Here is a 22,350-nt window from a genome sequence, read left to right as displayed (position 1 = left end):
GCCACTGTTTCCTGCTCTCTTAAAGGGATAAGGTCCCCTTTGAAGGGATTCGGTTTTGCTGATGAGCAAATAGGCATCCCCCCCACGGTGAAATATCTTAGTATTGTAGACAAAAATCCAGTCTGGAATATATCCAAGGATTTTAAACTGTGCCTGTGAGAATACAAGGAAAAGGTTACTTGAAAAATCTTGAATATCACATGTAAAGAGTGAAAGTTGTTCTGTAGATCTAGACGTAAGAACATAGTGTTAGTCATACCATATCAGACCAATGATCCATCTAGTCCTCTGACAGTGACCAGTATCAGCTGCTTTAGAGAAAGGTGCAAGAAATCCTACAGTAGCTAGCAATGGACATAACATCTCTCCTCATTCCCCCACCCCCCCTTCATAAGGCTAAATATTACGACTAGCCAAAAAGAAAGAAGGACTGGGGGAGGGGTATGAGTCAGCACAGAGTAAAAATGTAAACTTCTTTAACTTATTTAGCTTAAGTACTCTAGGGATATCTGAATAGCTGGTGACTTTACATACATTACTGTATGTGCTGCAGTACTGAGGCCAAAGGACCTACATCAACAATGGGGTTTCAACCTTCACTCAGAATTGTCCTGGCTTTTAGTGGTTTAAGACAGATCTATAACTTTATTGTAACAGGATTTCTGTATTTAATTTTTACTGTTTTGCAACACTTTTTTGTTAAAAAGGAAAATAAATGGTCTTATAGAAACAAATGCAATGCCTCTAGCTGAAGTTTCATGTGTTGGTTTTGTTCTCATTTGAAAGTCTTACAAAGAGTTGGACAGTTTGAATTCTGTGAGGCTGCCCAGGAACCTCTCTCCAGCTCATGTAGTTAAGTTAAGCTCTTATTAAACTCAGTTGTTATTTTTCTAATGAATTCTTAATTGCTACTTTTTGAAACAACAATCATCCTACACTTCACATTCACTTTGTCTTTCCCCCCTTCTTCAGGCAGTGCATTCCTGCCACATATGGGTAAAGCGTGGGAGGCTCTGAGATCTCAAGCAACTGAAAATTTATGTCACACTTTCAAATAAAGGAATGATCCTTATTATAAAGGGGAAAACAAAGTAACACACTGAGATAAACAAAGAATCACAAAAATGCAAGGAACCTAGTATTAGCAGATGTTGAGCTAGCCATTAATTCTCTGTTTTTACATTTAAATCTATCGCTGTAAAGCAAGTGTTGGAGCACCAAGGAACAAGAAGGAAGCAAGGCAGCTTCTAAGCATTTTGCATTATCTCACTGTATTATAACTTTTGAAAAGGGAACATAGTGCTGGCGGAAATGCTCATTTGATGCCCCAAGAAAGCAAATGGCTCTGTTTCCAGAACAGGTATGGCCAGGAGTACCAATTTCCCTTTAAGGTGCCACAAGTACTCCTTTTCAATTTCAATTTCCCTTTGCGCCTCAGACTGAGGCCTGGAAGAAATGACTTGATGGAGGAGAGGGTATTTCCATCTTTGCCCTCATTCATTCCTTGGCCTTTCTACTGAGCGTGCCATGAAGAGACAGGTGGGTCTACTCTGGGGAACAGCACTGAGACCATCAATTCACAAAAATGGCCCTCTAGTGGTAACTGTTTAGTTGCTGCAGATTTGAAATGGGGCTATAGAGGTAAAATGCTCAATATCCTGGTTATAACCAATCCCAGGAGCCATCTATTCTCCCCAGTTTATCATAATTTACAGAGAGAATATTTTTTGTGGGGATTTCCTGTGAAAATTCAAGTTTCTATAGTGCCTAACATATTTTTATTTGTGAGGTGTGGGGTCTGCTAGTTGCCATTTAGGCTGCACTCTACAGGTAGTGCAATATGCTGTGAGGAAACCTATACTTGTTGCTTGATCTGTGTATAGTTATTTGTTTCTCCATTTATATCTAATATCTGTAGGAGGGTAATACAGTTTTAAAAATGCTCTTGATGTTGTTACCCATTTTTCCCTGCAGAAAGACAGAATTTTCAAACTGTGAATATGAAAATATTCAAGTAAAATGTGTGTGCCATGCACATCAGGTTCCCTACTGAACAGTGATTTTAATAATGCTGGCCTTTTCTGGGGACAAGAACCTATCAAACTTCAGAGTGTTAACCAGGAATTCTTAAGTAATCGAGACAATTAATACACAATACACAGATCATGCAACAAGAGTTCTGAAAAATCAAATCCATAGTTACTTGATACATCCTTGGCCATTGTATCTTAGGCACCAATTTTTGCAAATATCTGTGTGTGAACTGAAAGTCATGTAATGTCAAAGGAAACAGAAAGCAGATATGTGCTTTGAATATTGCATTCACCATAATGTAATAATACAGTGTCTGCAAGCCATAGTTGTGAATGTTAAAATGTGGTTGTGATAATTAGGATAATAGTGCTGTATCCATGATATATTAATTACAGATGCATTTGTACGGATCCTTTTTTTTCCCCCACTTTTCCCCCCAATTTTAGAGATAATTAGTGAAAGTACATAAAATTAAAAAGTTATACAAGTGGAAAAACCAGTAAAGGCACTTAAAATGATGCAAAAAATGATCAGTGGTCTAAAAGAAAATGTTAAAATCATTGCTGTTAAAGTTTGCAGATGACACAAATTGGTGGAGTGGTAAATGATTTAGACAGAGCAATCTGGATTGCATGGTAACCTATGCTCACTTAAACATGTTTTAATATAGCTAAATCTGTCTGGGAGCAAAGAATGTAGGTCACACATCGAGAGTGGTGGACCGTATTTTGGAAAGTAGTGACTTGGAAAAGGACTTGGTAGATAATCAACTGAACATGAGCTTCCACTGTGATGCAGCAGCTGAGATAGCAAATGTACTCTTTGGATGTATAAGCAGGGGAATACTGAGCAGAAGTAGGAAGGTGTTATTACCACTGTCTACAGCATTAGCAAGACCAGAAAGCTTCAAAAACAGACTCCAATGAGAAATTGCTGAGCTTGAATTAATATGCAAACTAGATACCATTAACTTGGCTTTGAATAGAGACAGGGAGTGGCTGGGTCATTACACATATTGAATCTATTTCCCCATGTTAAGTATCCTTACACCTTCTTGTCAACTGTCTAAATGGGCCATCTTGATTATCACTACAAAATTTTTTTTTCTCCTGCTGATAATAGCTCATCTTAATTATTTAGCCTCTTACTCCACCTTTTTATATTCTCTGTATGTATATAACTTCTTACTACATGTCCCATTCTATGCATCCGATGAAGTGTAGCCCACAAAAGCTTACACTCAAATAAATTTGTTAGTCTCTAAGGTTCCACAAGTACTCCTGTTCTTTTTGCGGATACAGACTAACACGGCTGCTACTCTGAAATACTGGAATATAGTGTCCAATTCTGGTGTCCACACTTAAAAAATGATGTTGACAAATTGGAAAGATTTAGAAAAGATTTACAAAGAATAAGCCAAGGCCTGGAAAACATGGCTTACGTGAGACTAAAGCTCAATGTATTTTGTTTACCCAAGAGAAAGTTAAGTTGTAACTTGATCACAGTCTATAAGTACCTACACAGGGAGATTTCTATAGTAGAGAACTAGTTAATTTAGCAGAGAAAGGCTTTTCAGGATGCAATGGCTGGAAGCTGAAGCTACACAAATTCATAAGGTGTAAATTGTGAACAGTGAAGGTAATGAACCAGTGGAACGGTTTACCAAGGAATGTGGTGAACTCTCTATCACCTGAAGTCTTTAAATCAAGACTGAACCAGAAGTTACGTGCTGGATGCAGAAATTACTTGGTGAAATTGGCAAAGAGTCCTGTGGCACCTTATAGACTAACAGATGTATTGGAGCATGAGCTTTCGTGGGTGAATACCCACTTTGTCGGATGCATGTAGTGGAAATTTCCAGAGGCAGGTATAAATATGCAAGCGAGAATCAGGCTAGGGATAACGAGGTTAGTTCAATCAGGGAGGATGAGGCCCTCTTCTAGCAGTTGAGGTGTGAACACCAAGGGAGGAGAAACTGCTTTTGTAGTTGGCTAGCCATTCACAGTCTTTGTTTAATCCTGAGCTGATGGTGTCAACTTTGCAAATGAACTGAAGCTCAGCAGTTTCTCTTTGAAGTCTGGTCCTGAAGTTTTTTTGCTGCAGGATGGCTACCTTTCAATCTGCTATTGTGTGTCCAGTGAGATTGAAGTGAAGTGTTCTCCTATAGGTTTTTGTATATTGCCATTCCTAATATCTGATTTGTGTCCATTAAACCAACATCCAAAAGGAGCTTTCCAACCTGGAGACTCTCATAAATAACCAACCTTCCATGCAAACAGACTTTACTAAAATAAGACAGGAGATCTACATTACACACTTCACCACTCTACAAAGGAAAAAGGACTGTAAGCTGTCTAAAATCCCACCTGCCACATGGGGCCACAACAGTGGTACCCCTACCTCACCCAGCAATATCGTCAATCTATCCAGCTACACACTCAGCCCGGCAGAAGAGTCTGTCCTATCTCGGGACTCTCTTTCTGCCCTGCCACCCCCACAAACATGATACAGTTCTGCGGTGATCTGGAAGCCTATTTTCGCCGTCTCCGACTCAAAGAATACTTTCAAGATAACACTGAACAGCACACTGGTACGCAGATACCCTCCCACCAACAGCACAATAATAAGAACTCCACACGGACTCCTCCTGAGGGTTGAAGTGACAGTCTGGACCTATACATAGGATGCTTCCGCTGACATGCACAGGCAGAAATTGTCGAAAAACAACATTGCTCACCTCATAACCTAAGCTGTGCAGAATGCAATGCCATCCACAGCCTCAGAACCAACCCTGACATTATAATCAAAGAGGCTGATAAAGGAGGTGCTGTTGTCGTCATGAACAGGTCTGACTACCAAAAGGAGGCTGCCAGACAACTCTCTAATACCAAATTCTACAGGCCACTTTCCTCAGATCTCACTGAGGAATACACTAAGAAACTGCACCATCTACTCAGGACACTCCCTACACTAACACAGGAACAAATCAACATACCCTTAGAGCCCCAACCGGGGTTATTCTATCTACTACCCAAGATCCACAAACCCGGAAACCTTGGACGCCCCATCATCTTGGGCATTGGTACTCTCACTGAAGGACTGTCTGGATATTTGGACTCTCTACTCAGACCCTACGCCACCAGCACTCCTAGCTATCTCCGTGACACCACTGATTTCCTTAGAAAACTACAATGCATTGCTGATCTTCCAGAAAACACCATCCTAGCCACAATGGATGTAGAGGCTCTCTACACAAACATCCCACACACAGATGGAATACAAGTTGTCAGGAACAGTATCCCTGATGATTCCACAGCACAACTGGTTGCTGAGCTCTGTAACTTTATCCTCACGCACAATTATTTCAAATTTGGTGACAATATATACCTCCAGAGCAGTGGCACTGCTATGGGCACCCGCATGGCCCCACAATATGCCAACATTTTTATGGCTGACCTGGAACAACGCTTCCTCAGCTCTCATCCACTCACAATCATTACACTGATGACATCTTCATCATCTGGATCCATGGGAAGGAAACCCTGGAAGAATTCCACCACGATTTCAACAGCTTCCACCCCACCATCAACCTCAGCCTGGACCAACCTACATGGGAGATCCACTTCTTAGACACCACGGTGCAAATAAGTGACAGTCACGTTAACACCACCCTATACTGAAAACCCACCGACTGCTGTGCCTACCTTCATGCCTCCAGCTTCCACCCCGGACACACCACACAATCCATTGTCTACAGCCAAGCGCTGAGGTACAACCGCATTTGCTCCAACCCCTCAGACAGAGACCAACACCTACAAGATCTTCACCAAGCGTTCTCAAAACTACGATACCCACATGAGGAAATAAGGAAACAGATCAACAGAGCCAGATGTGTACCCAGAAGCCTCCTGCTGCAAGGCAAGCCCAAGAAAGAAACCAACAGAACTCCACCGGCCACCACATACAATCCTCAGCTAAAACCTCTCCAACGCATCATCAGTGATCTTCAACGCATCCTGGACAACAGTCCCTCACTTTCACAGGGCCTTGGGAGGCAGGCCAGTCCTCACCCACAGACAACCTGCCAACCTGAAGCATATTCTCACCAGCAACTACACACCACACCATAGTAACTCTAACTCAGGAACCAATCCATGCAACAAACCTCGATGCCAACTCTGCCCACATATCTACACCAGCGACACCATCCCAGGACCTAACCAGATCAGTCACAATATCACCGGTTCATTCACCTGCATGTCCACCAATGTAATATACGCCATCATGTGCCAGCAATGCCCCTCTGCTATGTACATTGGCCAAACTGGACAGTCCCTACGTAAAAGGATAAATGGAAACAAATCAGATATTAGGAATGGCAATATACAAAAACCTATAGGAGAACACTTCACTTCAATCTCGCTGGACACACAATAGCAGATTGAAAGGTAGCCATCCTGCAGCAAAAAAACTTCAGGACCAGACTTCAAAGAGAAACTGCTGAGCTTCAGTTCATTTGCAAAGTTGACACCATCAGCTCAGGATTAAACAAAGAGTGTGAATGGCTAGCCAACTACAAAAGCAGTTTCTCTTCTCTTGGTGTTCACACCTCAACTGCTAGAAGAGGGCCTCATCCTCCCTGATTGAACTAACCTCGTTATCCCTAGCCTGATTCTCGCTTGCATATTTATACCTGCCTCTGGAAATTTCCACTACATGCATCCGACAAAGTGGGTATTCACCCACGAAAGCTCATGCTCCAATACATCTGTTAGTCTATAAGGTGCCACAGGACTCTTTGCCGCTTTTACAGATCCAGACTAACACAGCTATCCCTCTGAAGCATGGTGAAATTGTATGCCCTGTTTTATACAGGTCAGACTAGATAATCATTATCATCCTTTCTGGCCTTAATATCTACACATTTATGACATATGTATCAGTAGAACAAGTGACATGAATTATTCTAAGACATAGGGCCTGATTTCCCTCTCACTTACAATGGTGCCAACCAAGAGGAAATCCTGGAGCTACACCAGTGTAAAACTGGTATAAGTAAGAGAAGAATCAGTCTCATATGCTGCATGAGCAAATTAGAAGCCATTGTAAAGGTCTGCAGATCTCCTTCTTACATTTCAGTGGATGGTAAAACACCTGCTAGCAAGCAGGTTTCTCACATTTGAAGGCAGAAGAGCTGTTTTATATAGTCTCTCTCGTTATTTATATTATTATAAAAGTCCTTTGCTTAACTCTCAACATCTTCAGAGCATTAATGTGGAATGAATGGTCAAAATGGCTAGCAATTAGCAGTGCATAAAACTCCCAATGTTGTGGAAATAATGCAAAAAGACTTTTATTTCATGAATCATTTTAGGTACACTATCCCATGTTTCTGAGGTTAATAAAGTACAGTATTAAAAGATGGAACAACACCAACATTACTCTGAGAGATGTAATTTAACTTTCATTATAAAAATGGGCAATTGAAAAAGGAATAGATTTTTATAAAGCTCTGCTATGATAAGTATTAGCCTATTCAATCTCTCTCCTTTTCCCCAGGCCCCACGAACAAATACACATACCTATATTTCCTGCTGGATGAATCGAGGAGCTCCTGGATAAACCGCACATACTGAGGTCTTCAGATCAGTTTAACGAGGGATCATGACTAAATTTGGCAGGACTTCCTGTCTTGCTTCTTTGCTATGTCTCAAACTGTTTTGATCTATGTGTAAGAAATTCAGTTTTGGCAATTGAAAGTCCTTTATCACTGTAACTAATCTCCACATTTGACACATTCATTCAACCAGGATAAATCCAATATTGACATTTGTATCTTGGAGAAAAGAGGTTAAGTACTAGATGTAAAATAAACTCCTGGACCATGCCAAACACTGTACAATATCTAAATCAGGTGCAGGCTTATTTTAGTCTTTGAGAACACAGATGTTTCTTGATCACATCTGGATTCCACTATTAGTCCACTTAATCAGCCAAATGAACGCTGTTGTTAACATCTATTAGTGTCTGTGATAGTCTAATTCAGCTGTTCCAGCTTTTTTGTGGTCCACGGAGGACTGGCAGTTCACATGCTGCTTACTCTGTTCCTTGTTCCACGAGCTAAATGGCATTAAAAGACAGCTTGAAATACATTAAATACTGTCTTAGTGTTAATTTTCCATGTAAGCATTTACTGTTGTTGCCACAGGGATGGTTTGTAATCACCAGAGGGAGATACAATCATGAATGGGAGGGATGAGGTCCATGAGACAATCTCCTTATTAAAATGTAATCCTCATACGTGTCTCCTCCACCTCTTTTTAATCCACTTATCCAATTTCTAGAGGTGTACTAACAAAGGGCTAAATTTAATTACTGTTGCATACTGAATAGTACCTTCATCCATGGGTAGTCCCAATGACTGGGCCTATTCTGCGAGATAAGATATTATTCAACTTGAGTAAAAGTGGCAGAAACTGGTGCAAAATAAGTAGAGCAAAAACTGTGGAATGTACTTACAGGCTGCTTTTGTTTGAGTTGGAAGGGCAAGGGAGGCATATAGGGAGATATACTGATGATGACACTATACTAATATCATACTGTTCTAATATAGAATAAGTTAAGACTGTGTTAAGGAATAAGTTTATGTATATCCACACAGGGATGGGAAATTTTTTAGGGGATGGTCTCAATATTCAGGGCTAAGTTCCACCATTTCTACCCTTTTTGTTATATTTTACTTTGTGAGTGGTCCCATTGAAAGTACCAGGACAACGCAAAGAGTATGGTACTTCTCAACAGGAGCCAACGTTGCAGAATAGGACATTCAGTTATTACCAGTGTAGGCTAGATTTGAACCTATTACGTAGCGATGTAAAGGTCTTTATTTCATTTCAAAACATCTGAATGACCCACACACAAGTATTTTATGCCTTGTTTGACATTAGAAAATGAATATATCTAGGGACTTGGTACTGAAAGAACAGTCACTGCTTCAGATTTAACCAGGTATAGACAAAAACCTGAAAATAAACCAAAATTGGGGAATATGTCAAGGTGCATTGTCACTGCTTGTTCTGACCATCTGATAAATAGAAACCAATCGTCTGCATACAAAGCTAATTTTGTAACATGAAAGCTACCTCTTTACCATAAACCAAGAAGCTCATCTATCATTAATAAGAACATTAGATATGCTATTATATAGACCATCTTTCCACAAGTTGAACTATCCACTCACACTGAACTTGAACTATTTGCCTAACTCCTTTTTTAAACTATTGACACCAGCTGCCCTGAATACTACCTATGTTATGGTTTGTATATTGGACACAAAGGTCTTATCCTAACAGAATGCAGAAGAAAATTAAGTTAGTAATGCTGTCTTGACCACTATCCTATCTTGAGTAAATAGGAAGCCGGGTTAGAGAGACAACAAAGAAAATAGCGGTGAGTATAAGAAAAGTCCTAAGATCAGATACAGAATTAATGATAAAGAAAACAAACATCCTCACACCCATAAATTTGATTTTCATAATGGAGAAAATACTGGCAATATAAATTAGAGCTGGAGTAGTGGACTACATATTGAGACTGTCTGATCTAAAATAAGCAGCATATCTTTATTAAAGAAACACTGTGCCTAACAAGACTAATCAATTTATCAAGGAAATAACACCAAGACTCAACGGGGAAAGCTGTGGGCATTATTTACCTAGCCAGCACCACATTAAAGCTTTTGATCCAGTACCACACAAAAGACTGATTTACAATAGCACATTATGACAATTTACACAAGTGAATTTTTTTAAAATTCTCATGTGAGAGTGATTTAACTGAGTGCGCAAAGCATGAGCATGGAGGCCACAGAGTGCCAGCCTTTCAAGATGGAAAGAGGTGACAAGGGGATGCCACAAGGATTTCTATTAAAACTAGTTCATTGCAGCTCATTTGAATATATCTTGGACAATAGGAATGGGGAGAAAGCTGATCACATTTGCAACACACGAAGGGAGCGGAAATCAAAATTTTAAATGATTCAGATAAAGTACCATGGAGCCAGGGCAGTTAAGTAGTTTATAGAGATTAATGCATAGGGGGTGTGAGGTAATCCTGGTATTAAGGATAAAAAACAAATAGAGCACATACTTTTAAGGGTATTTTACTGCTAAACACTAGTGAGGAAATGGAATCAAGGTGAAACTGAACAGAACAATGAAACCTTGGCAAAAAGCTTTAAAAAATATTAAAATGTAAAGCGCCACATAATATGGTAAGTGGGAGTTATGCTCACTGAAGATCCACAGAGATTGGGCCCAAAGGTCTTCTCTTCATGGACATTAACAATCCCATGACAGTTCTCATAAGAGTAGACGTCTGCTCTGGCAACAATGGCCATATTTCCCCTTGTCCCACACAACAAATTGTGAATCAGATGATTGCCCCATCCACTGCACAGGGGGCGACTTTTCAGTTATCCTTTATAAATATGTAATTGTAAAGTACTTTGTGATCTTCTGGGGTGCAAAAACCTATATAATTATTATTATAAACAGAAGGTTTGATTTAAAGTCAAAGGAAATTTTTCTAGCACTATAGTAGCAAAGGAATCATGTGTGGTACTTTAATACTGGTCTCCTTTAATGTGAAGGGTATTCCAGAGACAGGGAAGGGCAGGCAGACAGAATTATTCTGAGTCCTTAGTCACTCAAGGCTACTAGAACTATACTCTTTAGGAAGGATGAGAATAAGGCCTATACTGTCCCAGAATTTCCCTTAAATCAGGATGCAACTTTAGCTTTTCTCCACCTTTTGATGTACCTTTTTTGTTTGCAATGAGCATTTTCCACTAGCAGTGCCTTCAAAATTCTGGAATGGAGTCCATCTGGGCCTATTGCCTTCCCAATCTTCATTAACACTAATGTCATTATCACCTGTCCTGGAGTGACCCTGAGTTCTTTCAGCATGTCATTTCCCAGGGGAATTTCAGTCTCTGGTCTGCCTTTGCGATCCCAGAGGCAAAGAATTCATGTCAGTAGTGTCCCCTTTATAGGTCACCAACCTAGACACCCCACACTGTCTTAAAAGCCTGACTGACTCCTTCACTCATCTTTTTTTTTCCTGACATATGTTTTTAAAAGCTCTTAAATATATGTATTGCTTCTGTACTCTTCATTGTATCCCCTATGCTAGCATTTCTCAGATCTATATACTGCTTAATTTCATCCATTAAACTTCCCAGTCCTCACCCTCCTCTTTCTAAGCTGTTTAGTCTCTCTCAGATGTCTATTTCATGAATCAACAATGGATTTTCCAGTTAATTATTCAAACTCTTCTCATCTCTCTTTCCTTCAAACAAGAGCATCATTCTGATGGGCTCACAATGACAAAATATCACAAGGCAACAAAACAAACTGATCTGAGGCCGTTCCAGCTTTACAGGGGTATCTATCAAAAAGCTCAGAGGCCCCACTGATTGGGAAGAAAAAAGTTTAAAATAAAACCAACTCCCTCTCCTGTCAGCAGTAGGGGATGTTGTCTTCTGATAACATGGCAGGGCAATAACATTTTATTTCTGTCCTGTACCTAACTAATGGGAGTATTTGGCACTAAGCAGAAACAAACTAAGAAAGAAAAGTGGGGGGGATTCTTTCTTTAGCTCCGGGTCTTTGACAAACATGTGAGGTAATAAACAGGGAGTTTTATGGGCTAATTGCATTTTAATCAATTTGAGCTCTTAACTGCATTGGAGAGGCTGCTAACTTATATTAGCATCATGTGTGGTTTTCCATGAGTCCCCACCAATCACAGGTTTATTATAATGAAGTTACCACTGCTACCATCAACATAGGCTATTACTCCTGAGGAGTGTGCAAGTGAGAAAAACTCCCCTGACCAAAAACAAAAAAAAATTTTATTGCTTAAATAAAATAGAATGATTGCGCTTCTCAACGACATGAGCTCAAAGGGGAAGCACAGCTGCTGCCAGCAATCCCACACCCATAGAGCTCGGGAAAAGAGAACGTGGCAAAACACATTTAGAAAAATATTTATCTGTTAAAATGTAATTGTCCTCCTATACAGTCTTCAAGCAGACTTTCTTTCCAGGCCTTGTTCTTAAGCAGTAGATGCAGGAAACTCTCTCCTCGTGGCTGTGTATGTATGTATGCATCCCTAAGAATATGTTTAGCCTTTGAATGAACAACACTTGGCTGTGAAACAGCAGCTATGGCAATAGTCAGATATCTATAGATATAAATTTGTATACTGTATGTACAAGCAACATAGAAAAGCTGTGTCTAAACTGGACTGGCAGCTGCTTGAAATTTTCTCTTCCACTTTCCCTAAGGTCTCAGGTGTAGGATTCATGAGCCAGGGTCTCAGCTAGAACAGGTGTCTATCGCTGTGTAAATAGCAATTAGGCCCAAATTTCAGACTTTTTTCAAATCCCTATCTGAGGAAAAGCCCAGGAATAAATAGTTGCTGTAACGGCCAGGGGTATTGTGTAGCATTATAGCCTCCAGCTGGGCTATTACATACTATAGACGGGTGAAGAATACAAGCACCTGACAGATGTGTTCTGTTAGCTTCATTAGAAAAGAAACAAAGAAACTCCTCAATTAATAGCAGTGGAGCCGAAGGGAAGCGGGGGGGAGAGGAATCATAGCCTGTTATTTAAACAGAGTTAGGGATCCTTTCACTGGTGGCTTAATATGATTCATTAATAAAAACAGCTTTTTGAATGCCCAGTTTAAGTCAAAAGAAATCACTAGCTTTTTTTTCCAGAAAAGGAAAGGCAAAATGACAAACTCCAGTTGTTAAATTCATTTCATATGGGGTTGGTCCTTCTCAAAGATCTCTTTGAACAGGAAGGCTGGGTGTTTCTCACATTAAGAGGTAGAGCCGTCCTCAGAAATTGAGTGGGTCACATCAGGCTTCCAGATGAATGGCTTGCAGGGGTAATATAGTCATTTCCCAAGTCTTGACCAGGAAGCATTTAGTGTTGCTTATGTGAACAATGGATCTGGAAACCACTGAAATGGAGCTCTTAATATAATGGAAATAAATCTGTCCACAGAGTCAGAGACCCCTTTTTTAAAATTATTGTTATTCCTGCTTTGAGGATTGGGAATATGGGTAAAGTCATATTTAACTGTAGTTCTGGGTATCAGCAATAGACTTCTGAAGCTCTTGTTTATTTAATACAATTTATATTAAAATACAGATAGATGTAGAATGTATTATAATCCCTCCTATACACACACACACCCCCTTATATTAAGTGGAACGGAGTTCTACAGCCAGATATATAAATTGTCTCTTTTGTTCTTTTCCAAACATGAAATTGGGTAAAGCAGTAAACCTGTTTTTATCATAATGGCCCCAATTTCAAAAGCAATGTAATTCAGCTACAGTGCTTACTGCTATCAGTGAGCTACAAAGAATAATCAGTCCCCTATCCATTTGGAGGAATGCACGTGAGCACATCTTGAATCTATTCAAATGTTGTGGGTGTGAAGTTCAATGCTGACAGCACAAATGATGCTGGAGCATTTTCAATACAGAGGAGTCATCCTAGGATTTCTTTAGCTTTATGTATAACGAGGAAAAATGATGGTAAATAGGGGAGGAGAAGGGAAGATTTCATATCTCAGTACACATAAAAAGACCACACCCTGAAGCAAGAGATAACACCCTGTGCAAAGAAGGTAATTTAAGCCCTGATACTGCAAGCTGATCCCACCTGCAGAGCCTCATTACATTTATTGGGACTTCATAAAGGCATGGGGGGGCTCTTCACATGAATCTCCCTACAGGAACAGGGTCTTAAAGTTTTGGGGGATACATTTAACCAAAGATGCAGCAAATGTAAGTGTGGGTTGATGGGTTATTTTAATACACAGAAATGTAACACTGGAATTATTAGGATATAGAAAATATCTATTCAAGTAATCTTGTCCTTTTCCCTACCAATTGTTCCCTATAGTATATTTATTAATATTTTGTCAAGCCTAGCTGTAAATGTACCAAATGATGGGTCTTCCATCACTTCCCTTGGGAGACTCTCCCACAACCTAATAGTTCTTACTGTCAAGAAGATTTCCCTTTTATATTCAGCCTAAATTTTACTATTCTTAATTTCATCTCATTAGTCTTTGTTAAAACCCCTCATATTACCTTAAATAATTCACCTCCCTCTGGAGTTTACACCCTTCACATATTTGTAGGCCTTTATTTTGTTCCTCTGAAGTCTTCACTTAGTTAAGCTTTCTATATTTAATTTTTTTAATCTTTTCTCATAAATTAGTCCCTCCAGCCAGGAGGAAAAGGACATATTGGAGATGCTAATGCTGGTTAATTAGGATGATCTGTTGGTTTCTAAAGCATGGCAAATGACTGGATAGAGTCCTAAACATTCAGTTAAAAAACAAGGTCCCAAGCCCTTTTCTGTACTATGTAGAGGTGTCAGTGATATTTCTGAAGAAAAACAAAGAAATAAAATGCACAGCTCATCCACCTCCTTTCCTCCCCACTACTATGCTGATCCTCTGTATTTTTGCCCAATAACCCTATGACACAGAGACCCGTTGGTGATTCATTACTCTGTGTCAGCAACTCTTGTCAGTCCTGACATACTCACTACACCTAACACATGGTTGTCATAATATATACCCAAAAGGTATATACCTCACCAATGTAATATATCATTGGAAAACTAAAAACTACTAACTAATTAGTATTCTTGCATGATGTATCTGCAGTCAACCCACAAAGGATTATACAGATGTGCTGGAATTATGACTAAAATTGTTTGAACCAGCCATGTCAGGGGAGTGGATAAACAGGGTTTTTCCAGACAAAGAAATGCAGTTCTGCCTGCTTGGATGTGTCTTCCATGTAAATTGAGCAAGGTGTGGCCAAAGAAAAGCATATTTGTATGACAGGCAAACAAAGTCCTCAGAAAAGCAAGTGAGGGAAAAGTGATCACTTTGCAATCTCGAAGAGGAAAGGAAACTGCACTCCTAGGAAGCCTTCCTGCTTCTTGAAGCATGGTCAATGAACTTTGAGAGAGATACTTTTCAATGGTTTGATTATAAAGAGAGAGGCAGAAAACACCTAAGTGATCCTTCACATGAGGAGACAAGGCAGACCAGAGCCTGGGACTCTGTGGGGATCCTGACTAAGAGTTAGTCAGTCATTGCTGGAAAAGGAAGATTGGAGAGAAAACTACCTTGAACAAAGAGTGTAGCTTGTTAAATTAGCTCTTAGCCATTAGAAAGCACACTTTTACTTTTGTATGTTTGTAATCCTTTCTGTCTTTATCCCTTATACTTTAACTCGCATAAACCCTCTCTCTTTTTGATGGAATAAATGTCTTACTTTTTATCTAAACCAACCTAGTGCTTTGACTGAATTGACTGGTGTTAACAATAACTTCAAGATAGCAAGCTGCTGTTTCTATCTCTTTAAAGGAGCAGCAAATGTAATAACGTTGGAGTATTCCAGAAGAGGGCTGGACGCTGCAGGGAGACAGTTTGGGGAAAATTCAGGACTAGGGAGGTGCTGTTAGGGTCATTCTCCATACTCAGTGGTGGAAACCTGTCTGTTGGCTGTTAGTATCCCAGCTGTGAATCACAGCAGCATAGCATTTAAGGCACCCAGAGTTTCAGGGCAGGCGGTGACAAAACCCCTTGCTGGTCTGGGTTGAACCCCAAAATGTCACAAAGCAGCAGCCAGAGCTCTTAACTCAGTGACCTGCTCTGCAATTTTTTCCTTCTTCCACACCCCGTCAAAGTCCTGTATCAAGGATGAGAGGTAGGATGCAGACCAGTGGAGCTACTTTATACAACAGGCTACTCTAAAAAAAACCCAGCACATTATAACCCATACATGGATTGCTTGTGAAGTGTAGCTTTCCCCACCAACATGTCTCCACAATGTTGTGACACAGGCTAAAAAGGTTGTTTAACTCCCATTTGTTGCCTGGCTTCTCTGTTGAAACAATTAGTGCTACCTATAAGGATAGTTTTTCTTATGTGGATAACTGCCCATGGAGCTGGACTGAGACCACTATCTCCTTTCACATAGTCTGCTGTAGAGGCATCAGAAGGTAGCAAGTCTTGGTTATCACTAGCCTGAGCCAGATGTGAAGTAATGAGTTAAAGGCAAAATCTTATGCCAGACTCAATCCCCTGAATTGTGTTTTACCCAACAGAGCCATGTCTTAGGCTCCCAACGTGCTGCTTCACTCATACTGCCTTTTAAATGAGCCTTCTGGAAATGAGAGAAGTGCAGGTAACTGATCAGAGACTGTGTGCTCATATTAAAACTTCTAATGGACAACGTTAACATGTCACAGCAGTCCCCAAGATGACTCGGGCCCCCTGAACAGTATCCCTATGGGGCAATATCAGCAGGAACTTTAAAAGCCTGGCAAAGTCCTGCAACAGAAAGGACTATAACTCTAGAGAAACAGATATTCTTTTCTTTAGAAAGGAATACAGATTTGGTTCTAGTGAGCTACCTAACCAAAAAAACCAATCCACTTTCCCATGCACTAATTAGGAGCCAAATGGTCTGAAGAGCCTATTTCTAAGAGCAAACAGCTGGAGTGTGCTCAGCTAACTTTGCAACAAAACAAGGATATTATTTGTCTGTATTATTGTTATTTAAACATTCCTTCCTATCAATAGGAATTTGGAGGATGGGTTAGGGGAGATTTCTCTCTTTTATAAAAACAAAGCACGCTTTTTTTTCCTTTATATTCATGTGTTGCATAGCATTGTGGGATCTGGAATATTATAAAGCCCTGTCTCAAAGGCAACTGAAGTCATGTGAACTCCGTAGTGGGCTGAGGAAAGAGTTTATGAACTTGGATTACTGCTTTAAAAATGTGCTGTTTATATCTTCCTCTATTTCTTCTTCATGGAAAAGCACTTTAGAAATGTTCTGTTCAGTAGGTAGTGTTTTATGCAAAAGCCACACAATTTTAAAGTAAAATGTTAGTGTTTGTCAAAGGGACTAGAAAGATGGTCCTGGAAGGTGAGGGCTTATATATATATATATTTTTTCTTCCATGGAAAAAGAAATTTGTTTGAAACTCATTGCTTTATATATGCCCAAGCAGCTGGAATGACTTGGTATAGGCACTAAAAGAATTTAAATAGAAAAAGGAGAAATCTAGGGTGAAATATATAAATAATAGCTGATAACTGGTTACACTTCAGTAATTTCATATTTTTTCTCTTCAGATGACAAAAAGTGTAAAATATATAAATTCAGTACTCACTAAAATACTTTTTTTTGTTTTGTTTTTTAACTTCAAGCTGAAGTCATATTTAAGCCATATAAGCCTGAAAAAAAAAACAGTAAGTACTGTCTTTATCATTAGCATATGAAAGAGAAATAGTACACACATCCTCACCTAAACCAAATCTCTCTTTAAACCAGTCACTATTTGTTATTTGCATTGTGGTAGCACATAAGAGTACCATTCATTGGCGTTGTCCCTATTGTGCCAGGTGCTGCACAAACAACAAAAGGATGGTTCCTATCCCCAAGAGTTTACAATCTAAGTTTAAAACGTTAGGACTAGGAGGGGCATGTATGTGCAGTGGAGAGGTGAGAGGTTTTTTAGTGAGCTGTAGGAGAGTGTTTTAGCAGCTCCTTATGTTGTTTTTCTTGGCAGAGCTTACACAGGCTTTGCACTCAACTCAGCAGAATTTCTGTCTGTAATGCAATAATTTTTAATACTATATCTGATCAATTCCAAAATGTCAGGGAATGTTGTAGGCAATAATGGGCAGAACCCTAATGATTTGAGGGAAAATCAGTAAATCTGAAAGGGGAAAAATGGGAGACATAGAATATCAGGGTTGGAAGGGACCTCAGGAGGTTATCTAGTCCAACCCCCTGCTCAAAGCAGGACCAATCCCCAATTTTTGCCCCAGATCCCTAAATGGCCCCCTCAAGGATTGAACTCTCAATCCTGGATTTAGCAGGCCAATGCTCAAATCACTGAGCTATCCCTTCTTCCTTGAAGCCTCTCATCATCTGATTAGCAGAGCAAAAGCTTTCAGCATCTTTGCGATGATCTATAGATCAAAAAACTGGTGGTTGGCACCCATTAATCCCTTCCAGCACAATAATATCCCATCTCATCCCTGCTTATCCTCCCAAGAGAGTTTAACATGTTGAAACTGTGAATGACACCAAACATGGCTGTTTGCTGTTATCTCCAGAGTCCGTTAACACACAAGTTTCAGCCAGAGGACATCACTCAGGAGCTATGAAAGACAGCCCCTCACATTCAGCACCCCAGGATCAAGTCCCCATTATAGTATCACACAGGATTTGAAATTTTTGTTTCAAGAGAGGGGAAAAGGGTTAAGAGGCAAATTTTCTAGAAAATGCTAATAACAGAGCCTTCGTTCACGTGTTATGTTTATGGGTCAACTTTGGTGCAAAAAGAGAATTTATATAGCCTGAAAAGTCTATTTTAATCTCTAGGTTTGTTATACTTGCCTCTTTCATCTTTTCATCTTACTGCATTGCAAATGATTCTAGTTCTATTTCTCTGGCGTATTAAACTAGAGCATTGCCAAGTCTCAGCTCTCCAGTCAGGTTCTGGCATCAAAGCCTTAGGCCAATTTTATTTCATTTGTATTTGCTGTCAGAGCAATGTCTTTATTCCAAAATACCCTTCTCATATCACTTCTCAGGTAGCTCGATGGAAGTTGCAAGCGGGAGGAGGAAAAAACGTTTCCCCTCCCCCCTCTTTTGATATACATTATTGCTTTTATGTTTTTCTCTCTCTGACCATGGAATGCACAATACACTTAGTTAAATGGCATCCTTACCTCCATTTTACAAATGAAGACTATGGGGTTTTTTAAAACCTCTGTAACACACCTGACTTCATGTAAGCCTTTGTAAGGACTTTTTTATTTTGTGTGTGTGTATTCATGTTACTGCTCTGCTCTACATTTTTAAGAGCATAATTTATTTCAGACTGCCAGTTGACACTTAATGATTCAATTTTATACAAAATTCTAGCAAAATAAAAAGTGAAAATCATTTAGACAGCTGACAAACCTATAGAATTCAATTATATCAAATTAATATCTGTAGCATTAGTACAGTGAAGCTGAGGGTTTTCCTTGTGGTTAGCAAACTGTAAGATCTATACACCAGAGCATTTTTTTAGTGGATGGGTGGAGAAGAGGTGATATAAGCTTGGTAGCAGGTAGCTCAAAAAGTGTTGTCACAGTAAAAACTGCAAAGAATCCATCTAAGAATGACAGTGATCATTTCTAATATACAGAATTATAAGGAGTATGTCCAGAATTAAGCAAGCCACACTGTTAAGGACCAGAGTAAACTAGAAGTTTAAACTTAAGGATGAGGGGAGACATGGGAAAAGTTATAGTTTGACATTGTGTTTTAATCAATAAGTATGACTGATTATTTTGCTAATACTCTAGTAAAATATCAAACAGAACCAGCAATGAACATTCAAATGCTGGCATCTGTGTCTGTCAAATAAAAGAATGGAAACAAGGTTTCTGATATATACATGTGTGTATATATATAAAATATCACACACATATCACACATTAACTATACACATGCATACACATCTGCAGTATCCGTAAATCCATGGCACTATGTACAGTGAAATCTCGCTACTGTCAATGGATCAGTTTATTTCTGCTAAGAAAACCTTTATTACTAATAATACAATCCGTGGTGACTTTGCACTTCTCCAAATCTACAGTGTTCTCAAGCAAGTAATTTATCCTTTTTCCTCTCTGTAATTTGAGCTGTATAGGATATGTAGTGAAACACACACTTCCCTAGAATATAAATTACAGCTTAATAAAATTCTTACTGTTGGATGGTTTAGTCTGTAGCCATTACACACCTACAGCAGACTAACGGATACCCAAAATCTGGGATGTACATATGATGGAATCAGATTAGATTTCTATGCTCTGCACTAAATCTTACCGATGGGCTAAAATTAAATCAAATATGCAGACATCACTGCTGTTCCTACATCTAGGAACCTATCGAGTTTTATGTCATATTTAACAGGACATTTCATAAAGTTACTAAACAACCACATTATACCAGCACCTTAAACCTTAAAACAAGAACTTCCACTGATTATATCAACAACTGAAGCCACAGCATGACTGCTCTTATATAAGCAATTATTCTTATTCGTAGAACTGGTCAGAAAATGGCAACAATCTTTTTGCAAATATTCTCAAAATCATTGTTCCTTTTCAAAACCTTTTTTGCATGAAAATTGTTTTAAAAATTTGTGCTTTGGTGGTCTTTTTTTTTTTTTTACTTTTTTCAACTTTGTCCTGTTTTTTCTTCTTTCTGCTTGTTTTCTTTGTTCAGTTTTGCTACTAGAAAAAGGTGGAGGGAAAGGAAAAAACAAAAATGGAAGAAAGGAAGGTTTTTTTAAGACTTCAGTCAAAAACTGAAAACTAGAAAAACAAAATTGGGGACATTTTTCATTTTCATTTTCAAAAAGACCACTTTTCAACAGAAAAATGTTTTAATATAAATAACACTAAAACATAAATAATGTTAGTAACAAAAAATTTAGAAGATATAAGCAAAGTTTCCTAGAATCTGAAAAGAGTGAAGAGCAAGAACCTCTATGAAGTCTACTTGGATGTTACCATCCAGATAAAGTTTTACTGTTTATTGTTTAGATGGATATTATAGAAAAAGACAGATCTTTGCAAAGTAATTTATCTTCTGGTATCCTTAGATGGAACAAACTTTGGAAGTGCAAATAATTTATTTATTTAGATTTCTAGAAATACTAAAGTGGCACCTATTCCTGCTACAATTTATTTATTTAGTATATTACAAAAACTGTATTTTGCTTTGCTGCAAACTGTATGAAACTTGCAATAATAAAAAAAATCCATCCACTCATTTGTTTTCATACGTTGATGTGTCAAAAAAAAAACCCAGACCCTTGTACATTCTGCATACGAATAGAGAAACATCCATCCCTCATTAGTCTCAAGAATTTTTCCAGTGGCCAGCAGAGAGCTTGCTTCTAGCTCTCATACCCTGCAATGTTGAGAATATGCTTCTGAAGATGCTTCTCCAGCCAGCTCCTCACAAATGTAGCACCCTTGGTCACACAGGCTCTGGGCCTGATGGTAAAATTCCTCTGTTCTGTCTCTGGAATTCTCACTTTTCATTTGGAGATATTCTTAAGAGGAAATTTGCATAATCTGAACTGTTTGTGTCCTTAGAAAGATATCACCATAAAAAATTACCTCATAAATAAAACTATTGAACACAGTCGCCATCACTTTAATTGGCTATAGCTGATACATTTTACTGGTATTATTGCATAAATTAGTGGAAACAATATATGGATAATGCAAACTTTCCGTTGTTATGCTGCCAGTCGAAAACCTCATTATGCATAGGCTCAGCTTCATGCCTAGCAAACTTTCCTGCCTCCCTAGCAGGTTAGACATAAATTTGATGTATGCAGAACTAAGCTTTTATTGAAAGCTACGTTGTTTGGAACTTTTCAAAGGCCATTTTACATAAAATTCATTGATGCCGGAACCATGGCTTTTCTATTAGCCAATTTTTATTCAGTTCAAGTGTGACATTTCTTGATTGTAAGCATCACTGCATGCTTGTTCCCTCTCCTTCCATAGCCATTTACACAAGGCCAAATCCTGATCAAGCAAAATTCAGAAGAAATCAACTAATCAACAGCAGTCTCCATTGCTAGCTTGTCATTATCATCCTCCTGCTCCTAGTGGGGTAAGTGGGGCCCTGTAACTTGCCTTAGCTCTCCATGTGCTTATTAATTAAGTGCTGCGTGGTGGCTATTCAGTGACACCTTAATGCTAAGCTTTGGAGTCTTCTGCCTCTGAAGAAATGGGAGCTACATAACCTTGGGTTCCATAGCAGCTACGCCTGGGCCAAGTCTACATCTATTACATTATCTGCTGTAAACAGAGCAGAGAATTGCCCCGTCAGGGCCATGGGAGCCAATATTTGGGAGATAACCTCCTCACCACACAGTGCAGGTACATAGAAGATTTTGGAGGAACCAGAATGTTAAGACCGGTTATAAAGAGCTGCACAAAGGAAGTCTTTCGCAGTGCACAATTGGTCCTACAAAACCCATAAAACCAATGTGTGTATTTTCTTGAACGCCCCCTTAATTTTCTATTAAGTATTTACATTTACAAGTATCTATTAAGTATAAAGACATAGAGCATTTTTGCAACAACAGGGAGATCCAGGGCTATTGTG

The 22,350-nt window shown here is 39.1% G+C and overlaps 1 long non-coding RNA gene across 1 annotated transcript in view; it reads left to right on the top strand.

Moving 5' to 3' along the window:
* The window catches only part of LOC141982586 (uncharacterized), a 102,946-nt gene extending 94,686 nt beyond the window's left edge, over window positions 1-8,260 (top strand). The window contains exon 3 of the long non-coding RNA XR_012638148.1: window positions 7,594-8,260. This is a non-coding gene — a long non-coding RNA (uncharacterized LOC141982586). The remainder of the gene's footprint in view (window positions 1-7,593) is intronic.
* The last annotated feature ends 14,090 nt before the right edge of the window (window positions 8,261-22,350 follow it).

Source organism: Natator depressus, chromosome 2 (assembly GCF_965152275.1).
Source record: "Natator depressus isolate rNatDep1 chromosome 2, rNatDep2.hap1, whole genome shotgun sequence".
Taxonomy (NCBI): domain Eukaryota; kingdom Metazoa; phylum Chordata; order Testudines; family Cheloniidae; genus Natator; species Natator depressus.
The sequence above is the reverse complement of the archived record's forward strand: the minus strand, read 5'-3'. Positions and strand labels throughout refer to the sequence as shown.